General features: G+C 42.7%; 1 protein-coding gene across 7 annotated transcripts in view; it reads right to left on the bottom strand.

Annotated features, from left to right (window-relative positions):
* Positions 1-13,326, bottom strand: part of LOC128841801 (protocadherin alpha-C2-like) — a 323,141-nt gene that overhangs the window by 198,250 nt on the left and 111,565 nt on the right. The gene's annotated exons all lie outside the window — the stretch shown is intronic.

Genomic DNA, 13,326 nt, shown 5'->3' with positions numbered 1-13,326 from the left:
CTTCTGGATAAAGCACGACTGGAAATCCAGAGATGTGCGCACTCATGTGCCTAGATCTACCACAGATTTTCTTAGTCTTGGACAAGTCACTTCACTGCTCGAGTTCCCGTTTGCCGCATCAATAAACGGGATTAGTTACATATACTTCACGGGGGTATTAAGAGGCTAAATTAATTAACTGGTGAAATTCACCTTAGTGCAGAAGGCCACTGCAAGGTGACATGCATCTTTTAAACGATATTGTGCGGCTTAAGTAGAATTAAGCGTACATCGGTTTTGTGCTTGCCCTCTGTACATGGCGTGAGTTTCACCTTTAAAGCGGGATTTAAGTGTCAAGGTTCTTTGTACTGGGATGAAATTCACACTAATTCTCTAAAGTGCATTGACGTCCTTTGACGGAAGGTACTAGGGAAGTTAAAAGTTGTATTATTACAGAAGTTGCAATAATAACTGCAATCATTATAATCAGCGATCAGTGTTATGAGGGATGGAATTGAGAGTGCCTCACAATCGACATATCAAGAGCAATCAGTGATGGAGGTTGCCTGATAAATTTTTGAAGGAATTTATTCCCCCGCAAAGAAAATGTCTGACCCCATTGTAAGGATATTTTGACCCGAATATTAAAATGAGACATTGCTGATAGCAGGGTAAACCGTGGAGCTCATTCTACATTTTAAAAATGAATTGCTTATAATACTGTATAAAAATAGCCATACTATTCCAGTCTTCTCTTTGTACCCCTTGTACATTTGTATATTTCATAAAGAGGAATTTAATCGTATCACAATAAAAACATAAGAACGGCCACATTCCGTCAGATGAAAGGTCCGTGTAGCCCAGTATCCTGTCTTCCGACAGTGGCCAATGCCAGGTGCTTCAGAGGGAATGAACAGAACAGGCAATCATCAAGTGATCCCTGTTTCCCATTCCCAACTTCTGGCAAAGTTTAAAGCACTGACATCACCCATCATCAAAAAAATATGAAAGACAATTCTAAATCACAGCCTCTGTACTATCAATATTTTTCATTATCTGAACTGTGAATCTTATGAGAAAAGCAACTTTTAATATTGTGCTGGAAGGTCAAAATATTGATATTAAGTATCTCACACGAACATGGGTTTCCAGAAACGTGAATATTATTAACACCTGTCGATGAAGTCTGAAGATTGTTATTTCAAAAGCCCCTTAAAATACTATTGGGAAACATTTATAGGCTAATGGAAAAGTGATAAGGGGATGAAAAATATAAAGAGAATTCCCAGATAAAATAAAGTTTAAACAACTATTGCTATATTCTTTGTTAATACAAACTGAAATCACTACAAAGATTACCTATTCAAAACCGCTCAACAAGAGGGAATGATTCCATACCCAGGATTTTCGCTACATACACACCACATTTATGGGGAAAATACAAGTCGTTTAATATTAAAAATACCATATAGAACTTCAAATCCACACCAAGACACTACTAGCATATTTAGAAAAAAATTGTTCAGTTACACAGAAGTAACAAGCTTTCTGGAGGTGCAACAATCTTTCACTAACCGTTCCATAGACTTGGGACGCCATCTCCTGCTGTTTCAACTTCTCCCCGTTCTCTGCAGAGTTAGGAAAGTTGGGGCTGAAAACCATGAGGTCATTCTTAGTGGTGCCTTCCCCTACACACAAGTTCCGGCTCTGGCGCTGGGAATAGGACCAACTCCCCACTTCGCTCGAGCACACCACGGTGGCTTTCCCAGGCCCGCACATCACTTCCGGACCCGGGTGGCATCTCAGGCCAACGTACACGACAATCACTAGCACAAACAGCCCGGACACCGAGCAAATGGCGATCATTAAAGACACGTTCATGTCAAACAAGGGCCCTTCGCTCCCGCCCCTTTGCCTCGAGTCCCATTTCACAGCCTGGGGACTCTCCACCAGGGACAGGCTGACAGTGGCTGTGGCTGACAGCGCCGGCTCCCCATGGTCCTTCACCAGGATCACAAGTCTCTGGCTGGGGCCGTCCGCCTCCTCCAAGGCCCGCGTGGTGCTGATCTCCCCGCTGTACACACCCACCCGGAAAGGCCCCGCAGCCCTGGGCTCCTGCACTTCGTAGCGAAGCCACGCGTTGTAGCCGGAATCCGCATCCACCGCTCGGATCTTGCCCACCACGTGCCCTGCGCCGGCCGACAGCGGAACTAGCTCGGGCCCTGGCGAGCCGCGGCCGGAGCCAGCCGGGGACACTGCGGGCGCGTTGTCATTTTCATCCAGGACAAAGAGCTGCACAGTCACGTTCCCGCACAAGGACGGGAACCCGGCGTCCCTCGCGCTCACCTGGAACTGCAGCACTTGCAGCTCCTCGTAGTCAAAGGGCTGCAGGGCATAGATGTGCCCGCTCTCCGAGTGCACCGAGATGTAGCTGGACAGGGGCTGCTCTCCCACACTTCGCTCCACCACCGAGTAGCTCACAAAGGCGTTTTCCCTCAGGTCCGGGTCCGAGGCCGACACGGTGAAGAGATGGGTCCCGGGCGGGTTGTTTTCCTTCACAAACACCGTGTAAACTGGCTGAGGGAAAGCAGGGGCGTTATCGTTCACATCCGCGATCGGCACCAAAATGCTGCTGCCGGCCGAGAGAGACGGGGCCCCTTCGTCTCTGGCTGTCACCAGGATCTTATATTCAGACACTCGCTCCCGATCCACGGCCTCCGCCAGCACCAGCGAGTGATAATTCTTAAAGGTGGAGACGAGCCGAAAAGGCAGGTTCGGGGAGATGGAGCAGGTGACTTTGCCGTTGTCTCCCGAGTCCCTGTCAGAGACGCTAATAAGAGCCACCACTGTCCCCGGGGGGGCGTCCTCCGGCACCGGCAGGGAAAGGGAAGTCACGGCCAGCTCAGGGGCATTATCGTTCACGTCCAAAACGTCTATCAAAACTTTGCAGTGTCCTGACAAAGGAAGGTTACCTTTATCGTCAGCCTGAATTTGGAGATCATATACTTTATTTTTTTCGAAATCTAATTGTCCTTTAATTCGGATCTCCCCGGTATTCGGTTCTATTGTGAAGACATCTCTTCCACTTAGAGGAACAAAACTACTGAAGGAGTATGAAATAGCCTTATTAATTCCTTCATCGAAATCTGTGGCATTGAGTTTGATGACTAATGTCCCATTAGCTGCATTTTCGAACAATCGGATCTTATAAACGGACTGATTAAATACAGGCGCGTTATCATTCACATCCAGCACCGTGATCACCAGCTGAACTGTGCCGGTGAGCTCCGGTTTGCCCCCATCAGTTGAGATGAGAAATAAATAATGCACGGGCGTTTCCTCTCTGTTGAGGGATTTCTTTAATACAAGGACTAAACCGTCACTGTGTTCGTCGTTCTTTTGCAAGTCTAGAGTGAAATGTTCACTTGGGCTGAGTTTATAGGTTAGCAGAGAGTTTGTACCAATATCTGCGTCAGACGCGCCCTCTAGTGGGAAACGCGAACCTGGAAGAGTTAGTGATTCTGCTATACTCAGGTTTTGTTCATTTACCGAGAAAACAGGAGCATTGTCATTTATATCCTGTATCTCCACTTCCACGTGAAATATCCTCAGGGGTTTGTCCACTATCACCTCCAGGTCAATGGCGCACAGGGGGCTCTGGCCGCACAGCTCTTCCCTGTCTATTCGCGAATTAACAAACAAAACGCCGTTCTGCAAATTTACCTCAAAATAGTCTCTCCTGCCGTTGGAGACCATCCGGAACATCCGAGGCACCAGCTCCGCCACCTCCAGCCCCAGGTCCTGGGCCAGGCGGCCCACAAAGGTGCCGTGTTTGGATTCCTCCGGCACGGAATAACGGACTTGGCCGCTGCCCACCTCCCAGGCCGTGTGTAACAGAACCAACCGCAGCAGCTGCCTGGTTACCAGGGCGTCTCGCCGGAGAAGAGCCATTGCGGACTACTTAGAAATCAGTGTTTTCACTGAGCGAACGCGCAGAATCCAGGGAATGAAGAGGATGCGTTGCAGGTTTGAAAACCGTTTAATTACATGCAGTTATTACATCCGGGAGTCTGCCTGATGCGCTGAAAGGCAGGATTTTCAGAGCTTCTGAAGGAGGAGCTGTATGTTTTCTCCTGTTTAAGTGTCTTTTTAGCCGACAGCGACATCTTGTGTCTCAGACCCTTCTGTAGTTTATATCTTCCAAACTACGTCTTCTTTAATCCAGAGAGTTCAAGCATACGGTTTTTTCATCTTCTCTTCCTCCCCCTTTCCCTCCGCCCGCCGAGCTATCACAGAAGATATGCCTTCGAAGTTATGTCGTTCCGTGCTCATGATAGGAGATAATATTTGGCAACAGACAGAAATTTTCTAATTTTGCCTCTATAGCTGAACCACCAAAAGAAGTCTTTTAGTCTTTTATCTGTTAGTCTTTAAGGTGCTACCAGACTCCTTGTTGTTTTCAAAAGAAGTCTGGGGTTCCTTACCTATAGAAAGATGTTTTAATCTTTTCCCTTTCAGATCTTTAAAGATTTCATCACTTGATCCTGCACTACAGTCCAATGCACTTCCACTGACACACACGCGTCTACATCTTAATATCTCTATATCTTATATTTATCTTACAGAGATACATACCTACCGTTATCTCCGACTCGGACAGACCGCAAAATATTGAAAGAACATGGAGGTTTTTGAAGGAAAGCATTCAAAACTCAGGAAATACCAAATTCTTCTCCCTTGTGAATATTCATGTAGATTCGGTTATTATTATTTTATTACATCGCTAGTTGATTGGTTGGTTGGTTGGTTGGTTTCTTTAACTAACTCATTCAAGGTGAAATTCTGTGTATAGAAGCATAGTTTTATTTTGAAGGCTTAAATTACTTAAATTGTGCATTGCCCTTGTGCTGGTTTTCCACAAGTGCCTAAATGTGTATTTACATCAGTGCAGAGGATACATGGCATTCAGTAAATATGGGAGCTGTTTAATATTTATGTTTATTCTTATTATTTTGCCAGTTACTCTCTGCCTTACCTGCAGATTATTATTCTACACAGAGTGAAGCCGATTTTTTCTGGACTTCTTCCTCATTCAACTTCACAACCTTTTAAACTGGAGAAGAAACCAATCTAATTATTTAATTAAAAACTGCATTTTAATGAATATGCATAAATGAGCACAGTTATCGATGTGTTAGAAACCTGAATGTTGGCATTTCCCGACTTTTGAGTGCTTCCTTTTGCAATCTTAGTGTTCTTCAACATTGTTTTTAATGGAATTTCCTACGTTTTTCAAAAATAAAATTGACAAAAACAAATAACTTCCATTCTATTTTTAGGCAGAAATGAAATGCCTTGGCCTGTACAATATGTGCACCCTCTAAAACTAGGGCTTATCTGGAGTCCTGCCTCACACAATACATAGATTAACAGAACATACATAATGGGGTATGGCTATACCCCCATTACATACATAGCTTCAGATTTCACGTGGGAATATGTAGGGCTCCTTTACAGCCCGATCTTTATCGGCACACATTTTCGCAGACCACATTACATAAACACTTGCATATTAAATGTTAAATTCTTCTTAACTTATAGGGTTACCATATTTGAACATTGAAAAAAGAGGACACTCCACGGGGCCCCAGCCCCGCCCCAACTCCGCCCCTTCCTCTCCCCCGCTCCACCCCTTTCCCCGGCCCCGCCCAACTCCGCCCCTTCCCTGCCCCCATTCCAACCCCTTCCCCAAAGTCTCTGCCCCTTCCCCTGAGCACCCCACATTCCCCCTCCTCCCTCCCAGCCACACGAAACAACTGCACCAATTCTAAAGTCAGGCACTCCACTAGTATAGACTCCCATGACTTTAATGAAGCTGCTCAGTGGAGGATCTGCCCCAGCGCTCAGTTTTTGGGAGCGGTCAGGACACGTAGCTCACACTGTTCTGTTTCCCAGCTCCCCAGATGCCTTGGAGCACCCAGTTCTCCTCCCTGCCGGGTAAAATCCCGGACATTTTGAGCTATTTAATTCTTTAATTCTAAAACATAATTCTTTATATGTAGTGAGTCCTTTCCTTTCACCAGTTCTTCAGTTTTCTTTCTCCTCATGTGCCCACGCATACTTCTCTGCAGATCGCATTTTTCTCAGCAGTGGTTGATTGCTCTTTAAGAAGGCATGAAAGTCTTTACAAGAAGTTTGTCTGAAGTTGTACTGTACAAGTAGAATTCCTTTCAACGACTCAACATTCAAGTTGGTCCTTTCCTTTGTCCACTGGCTTTGCATCAGTAAAAAAATTCGCTCTACATTTGCATTGTGAGAAGGAATAGCAAAGAAAAACTGTGCAATCTTTAACAGTTCTGAATGACACTCAATGTTTTTGGATTTCTCAAAATATTTGGTCCACTTCTGGTGTGCTAGCAAATTACTGAACTCTTCATCACTGTTGCAACTTTCTGTAAACTTCTTCAGGTTGCTGAACTGATCAAAACACTTCACGTCATCAATTTGCATCCCCTTATCAGTCAGGTACTTGATACAAGGTTCCACATCACTCCAATTCGGTGTCTCACTCAGGGTAATCCACCTGAAACAAGAGAAGTCTTCAAGGGGTCTAAGCCACATCTCCAAATATTCTAAGCATCTGCTGTACATATTATTCACTTCAGCACAGAATTTGTCACACTCTTCATCAATTCCTTCCATGCGCTTTTGTGCCAGTAGTCCCTTAACTTTCAGGGACATAAAGTTGTGAGTCTTGCGTTCAAGAAGGATAGTCTGAACCGAGTTCAAACTGTTCAGCACTTCCACAACAGAATTGCTTTCCCTTTCAATTTCTTGGATGTAAATTTGGAATACACTCATGAGTGAATGCATGTGCCAGAGGTAAATCTCACTTAATTCATACTCAAAAAATGTCTTAAGCACTATGGGTGGTTTGTCCTGTGACAGAAAGAATGACTTCAAGGCTGGAAACATCTGTATCAGCCTTGTAATGCCCGGAAATAATGACAGCCATCGTGTCTTGCTATGAGAAAGCAGCTTTCTGTATTCAACATCAACAAACTCACAGTACTCCTTCAGTCGCTCAGTTCGGACAGTGTAGATATGAAAGTACTGGTAAATTTTAAAAATAATGTTCTCAATGTCAATGTTCATTCTTTCTGCTGCATGGTGAACACAGTTGTTCAAAATGTGTGCTGAGCAACCCACACCAATTAATGTTCTCTTCTGCAACAACTTCTTTAAGTTTGCAAACACGTTCTTTCCATCTTCATCACGCCGGAGTCCTCCAAACATTGTATTGCAGTTGTCACCTGTAAATGCAATACACTTCTCGAACAAACCATTTTTTTCAAGCGTTTCTTTTACGTAATGAGCAATTGTGTCGGCAGTCTCATTAGGTGTGTTCTGGACCTCAATCAAACTTGACTGCAAACCGCCATTCTTCCAGTTGAAATACTGAATAATTACTGGAAATATTTTCACTGAACCGTGATTGCTTCCATCTGTAGCTACTCCACAGTAAGCTATGTCATTTTCTTCAAATGTTTTCAGAACAACATCAACAGAATGTGGTGCAAGCACAGAGATAACAATTGCTTCTGTCTTGGTTCTAGCACTTGAAAATTTCCGTGCCACTTCAGAATCAGGGAATGTCTTCTTCAACAAGACAGATGTGCAATCCATTGACTTAAAGCTATTATGATGCTTAACAGTGTGAAATGCAAACGCACCCTCTGCTGCAGTAACAGCATCCTCTGATTCGCTGCCTGGTTTTACAAAATAATCTGTCAATTTTGTTGATGAGCTCTCTCCTTGAACTGCTTTTTTGTGCTTGTCTGAGTCCACATGAGTTTGTAAATCATTAGCACCTTTATTTTTCACAGAGATGTAAGTACCAGGTCTACATACCATGCACTCAGCTTCCCATTCATCTCTACCACTTTGAAAACATGGGAACTTCGTCTTTAGTTCTGCAGTGAATTTACACTTTCATTTTGGCATTGTGTTTGCTCCTAGGACCAGGGGCAGCCAGGGTCTCCACGTGCTGGGCCCGCCACAAGCAAAGCTCAGTGGCTCCCATTGGCTGGGAAAAGCTCCAATGGGAGCTGTCGGAGCCAGCCCCTGCAACTCCTGCCCCCACAGCTCTGATTGGGCAGGTATTTCGCAGTGATCCACCACACTGCTGTGTCTCATCACAAATGGGGAGCTGAGTGCCATACAGCACACCCCAGGCCCCAGGAGCTCTGATCCACTTGCAGGCAAGGCAGCCCGATGCCCATCGCAGCCAGAGCTCTGATCCCTCTGCACACTCCTGCCTTTTTCACACTGCCCTCCCCTCCTCCCCCACCACAGTCAGTGCTTTTTGGCGACTCCCCGGAGCAGCTCCCCCAGCGCTGCCCCCCACCTGTGCAATCAGCGGCGCATGGTACTCCCAGCTTTGCTGGCATCCCTGGCTTACCTTAGAGCAGGCTCTGGCGACTGCTGCTGCTCCCTGACTCTTCGGCTCTGTTTAAGAGCCAAGCTGCCCTAGTGCTACCGGCTTCAGGCACTTCTCCTACCTGGGCTCCAGCTGAGCTGCTCCTCCCAGCTCAGACTGTAAGAGCTGAGCTGCTGGCTTCTGGCAGCCCTCCCCTGCCTCAGGACCCAGAGCTGGCTGGGCACGTCCCTTCCCCGGCTCCAGCCGAGCTGCTCGGCTCCTCCCACTCAGACTTACAGAGCAGAGCTGCAGAAGCCAGCGTTACCGGCTTCGGGCAGCCCCCCCCCTGCCTCCGGACCTTGCACCACGGGAGCAGCTCAGCTGGAGCCGGGTAGGAGAAGTGCCTGGCTGGGGGCTCGGGGTCCGGAGGCAGTGGGGGGCTGCCCGAAGCCAGTAGCGCTGGCTTGGGCAGCTTGGCTCTGTAAATCTGAGGGAGGAGGAGTGGAGCAGAGCCCCAGAGGGAGAGGAAGTGCCGGCCATTTTCCCGGACATGTGTGGCTTTTCAGCAATTCCCCCCGGACGGGGGTTTGATTGCTGAAAAGCCGGACATGTCCGGGAAAAACCGGACGTATGGTAACCCTATTCTTAACTTTCTTACACATGCAAGTAGGGAGCCAGTAGAACATAAGTGATACCGGATACTAAAATAGAATGGATCAGTTACATGCACACATTTACACAATGCGAACGGAACATCGGGAGATCATTAGAAAGAAAACAGCAACCAGTGCATACGGTCAAAGTATGTTTCCCAACCCTTTTTAAAGTCAGCAAATCTCAAACCATTTCAACAGATCACTGAAAAGCATATATGCTCCCCTTTAAATTTAAAGTTTTTACAGACCACTTATTTAGGCACTAGAGCTGTTTTCAGAAATGTTACATATTTAAGGAAAATAATACATTTTATTCTGTTTTTACGTAAAAACAATCCGTTGTAACCATCTCTCAAAAGCTGCTCTCTACTTTGACTAAACCTGCAATTTAAACTAAAAAGGTAAAAGTTTGAGCAGGTTATAAGCAACTGGAAAAGGCCATTGAGAACGCAAATGTTTAGGCAACTTAACTACAGGTGTTTGTAAATACTTCGCTGTATATATATATAATAATTTTAGGCAATATCAGTAAAATAGTGGTAAAATATAGCACAATCTGAAAAATAGTTTTGGTCTTGGGCTATGTTACTAGAACCAGAGGCTAAGGCGATATATACACCTATTTTATATGACACCATTTTTAAAAATTGATATTATTTGAGACAGTGACTATCTCTTTCTTTCCCTTTTGCATTTTTGTATGCACTATAATGTGTATGTGCGATTTGTTTTGCTTTACATTTGTCTATTAGAGGCTTGGGATGTACAAAGAAGGCGGGAACAGACCCATTTAATGCTCAAATAATTCAGCACATTAGAACGGCTTCCCCATGTTGAAGGTATTGGCACCAACTTTCATCCACTCTTGGTGACAGGAAAGACAGGCCAGCTGATCAACTCCTCTTCCTAGCAGGAGAACACCCGAGAAGACTGATAACTCCTCTCCCCCAATGGAAGAAGTTTGTACAGCTGTCTGTCGCCTCCTGGTGGATAGTTAGGGTATATATAGTCACTATGTCAGTAATTTTTTTTCGGTTCTTTCAGTCACATGCCAATAAAGTTATCACAAATACAGGATTATCTTCCAATGTATACTATGCTTACTAACGGCACAAATTAAATCAGTCAGATTGTGTATCGCAAAAATGGTCGAAGTCACAGCTGGCTAGCTACACACCACCCAAAAAATGTTCCCTGCATCCAAAGGGAAAAAATAACAGGATAAATATATTAAGATGTTCTCTTTACTATTTTTTATTTATTTTCTAATGTAGTATGTTTTCCTCTTTGTAATTCTGTTCCATTTACTAGGGAAAATGGGATACATTCTATAACTATTTCTTCCTAAAACAATTCTTAGTTCTCTGAGCACAGGATCTCTCACTCTTAGTAGTTACTTGTTGACTTTCTGTGGAAATGGAGGTATAAAAATAAGTTACCGTAATTCTTTTTTAAAGGTTGTAAAACCACTGCATTATTTTCCATGTTCCAGAATCCATTACTATTGAAAAAGAAACCGAAATGGAATCTGAAAACCAAAAACTGGAAATGACTCATAAAAAGGAAGTACTTACATGGGTTATAATGCATCACAAATCTAAATAACCATTGTTAATTTTTAAATAAAATCCAAAAGAAGCAGTTAATCATAATGAACAGTATTTTGTAAGATTCTCAAAGATACACACTCATTCAGTTATTTACTTGTGCATTATCAGGAAAAGGAGAACTTCCAAGTAATAAAATCAATTTACAAGCTGATAACATAGTGGTAAACAAAAAATTGATCTATTATAAAATCTGTAATAAATAACATAAAATAGGGCTGTCAAGAGATTTTAAAAATCAATTGCACTGTTAAATAATAATAGAATACAATTTATTTAAATATTTTGAGTGTTTTCTACATTTTCAAATATATTGATTTCAATTAAAACACAGAATACAAAGTGTACAGGGCTCACTTTATTTTTTTTATTACAAATAATTGCACTGTAAAAAAAAGCAAAAGAAATAGTATTTTTCAATTCACCTAATACAAGTACTGTAGTGTAATCTCTTTATCATGAAAGTTAAACCTACAAATTTAGAATTATGTAAAAAAAACTGCATTCAAAAGTAAAACAATGTAAAATTTTAGAGCCTGCAAGTCCACTCAGTCCTACTTCTTGTTCAGCCAATCACTCAGACAAACAAGTTTGTTTACATTTTCAGGGAATAATGCTACTCTCTTCTTGTTTACAATGTCACCTGAAAGTGAGACCAGTCATTTGCATGCCACTGTTGTAGCTGGCGTCGCAAGATATTTACATGCCAGATGCACTAAAGATTCACGTCTCCACCTTCAACCACCATTCCGGAAGACATGCGTCCATGCTGATAATGGGTTCTGCTTGATAACAATCCAAAGCAGTGCAGACCAATGCATGTTCATTTGCTCGGTGTCCGGGCTGTTTGTGCTGGTGATTGTCGTGTACGTTGGCCTGAGATGCCACCCGCAGAAGGTTGATTTTCTTTTTTGGTGGTTCAGGTTCTGTAGTTTCCACATCAGAGTGTTGCTCTTTTAAGACTTTTGAAAGCATGCTCCACACCTCAGCCCTCTCAGATTTTGGAAGGCACTTCAGATTCTTAAACCTTGGGTGGAGTGCTGTAGCTATCTTGAGAAATCTCACAGTGGTACCTTCTTTGAGTTTTGTCAAATCTGCAGTGAAAGTGTTCTTAAAATGAACTACATGTGCTGGGTCATCATCCAAGACTGCTATACCATGAAATGTATGGCAGAATGCAGGTAAAACAGAGCAGGGGACATACAATTCTCCCCCAAGGAGTTCAGTCACAAATTTAATTAATGCATTATTTTTTTAATGGGCGTCATCAGCATGGAAGCATGTCCTCTGGAATGGTGGCTGAAGCATAAAGGGGAATATGAATGTTTAGCACATCTGACACGTAAAATACCTTGCAATGCCAGCTACAAAAATGCCATGCAAATGCCTGTTCTCACTTTCTGGTGACATTATAAATAAGAAGAGGGCAGCATTGTTTCCTGTAAATGTAAACAAGCTTTTTTGTCTTAACGATTGGCTGAACAAGAAGTAGGACTAAGTGGATTTGTAGGCTCTGAAGTTTTACATTGTTTTGTTTTTCAGTGCAGTTATGTAACAAAAAAATCTATATTTGTAAATTGCACTTTCACAACAAAGATTGCACTTCAGTATTTGTATGAGGTGAACTGAAAAATACTATTTGTTTTGGTTATCATTTTTACAGTGCAAACATTTGTAATAAAAAATAATATACACTTTGATTTAAATTACAACACAGAATACAATACAATGAAAATGTAGAAAAACATCCAAAATATTTAACAAATTTCAATTGGTATTCTGTTGTTTAACAGTGCGATTAATTTTTTTTTTTAGTTAATCGCATGAGTTAACTGCGATTAATCAATATTAAAAGCATATACATTTCTGGTAATAGGTACACCCAGGTATTCCTCACTAAGATGTTTCTATTGGTTTATCCTGAAAGCCATAAAGAATACTTTAGAAACAGAAAATTTTAAAATATGGGTATATAATTACATTCATTTGGGTACTTCCCTAGATTCTCTGGACTCTTGTAAGAGATTTCATACTAACGTGCTTTAGGTTGATGGTCTAGGAAAGAATAGCAAAAAAACTCAAAAAACTTTGTAAAACACTTCTCAACTGCATTTAAAAGAGAACAAATAACATGTAATAAGCAGGAGAGAAAATGATAAAGGACAAATGGAATCACCAAATTTCGGAGGAGATCCAAGGAAAGCAAAGATGATTTTCTAGGCAAGAAGCAAGACTGGCAACCATGAATTCTACACTGTGTTTCTATATCTGTTGCAAACCTTCTGTAACTGTGGACAAGTCACTTCACTGCTCTGGGTCTCAGTTTCCCCACAGAAGGAAGGGGATAATTGCATATAAGTTGCAGTGGCACGGTGAGGAGTAATTCAGAGCCAGCACGCAGACTGTTCACCAGTCATGTCCCACTTCAACCCAATTTTGAAGGTTTAAGATTCAATTATAATAGGTTTTCAGTGGGGATAAAGCGGGAATAAAGCATTACATTTTAACTCATCCTAATGCTTTAACATGTTTTGGCTTCTTCAGGTGGAACGTATTAAACCATTCCAAAGTATTGTTCTTTACGGTGTCGTCATCATCAATGGAAACTATCAGTCAAGAAGCATATAAAGAGCCATCTCTAATAACAAAAAAATATAAGGAAGTA

The sequence above is a fragment of the Malaclemys terrapin genome, chromosome 8 (genome assembly GCF_027887155.1).
Source record: "Malaclemys terrapin pileata isolate rMalTer1 chromosome 8, rMalTer1.hap1, whole genome shotgun sequence".
In the NCBI taxonomy this organism is placed as follows: domain Eukaryota; kingdom Metazoa; phylum Chordata; order Testudines; family Emydidae; genus Malaclemys; species Malaclemys terrapin.
This window is presented reverse-complemented; position numbering and strand designations above follow the sequence as displayed.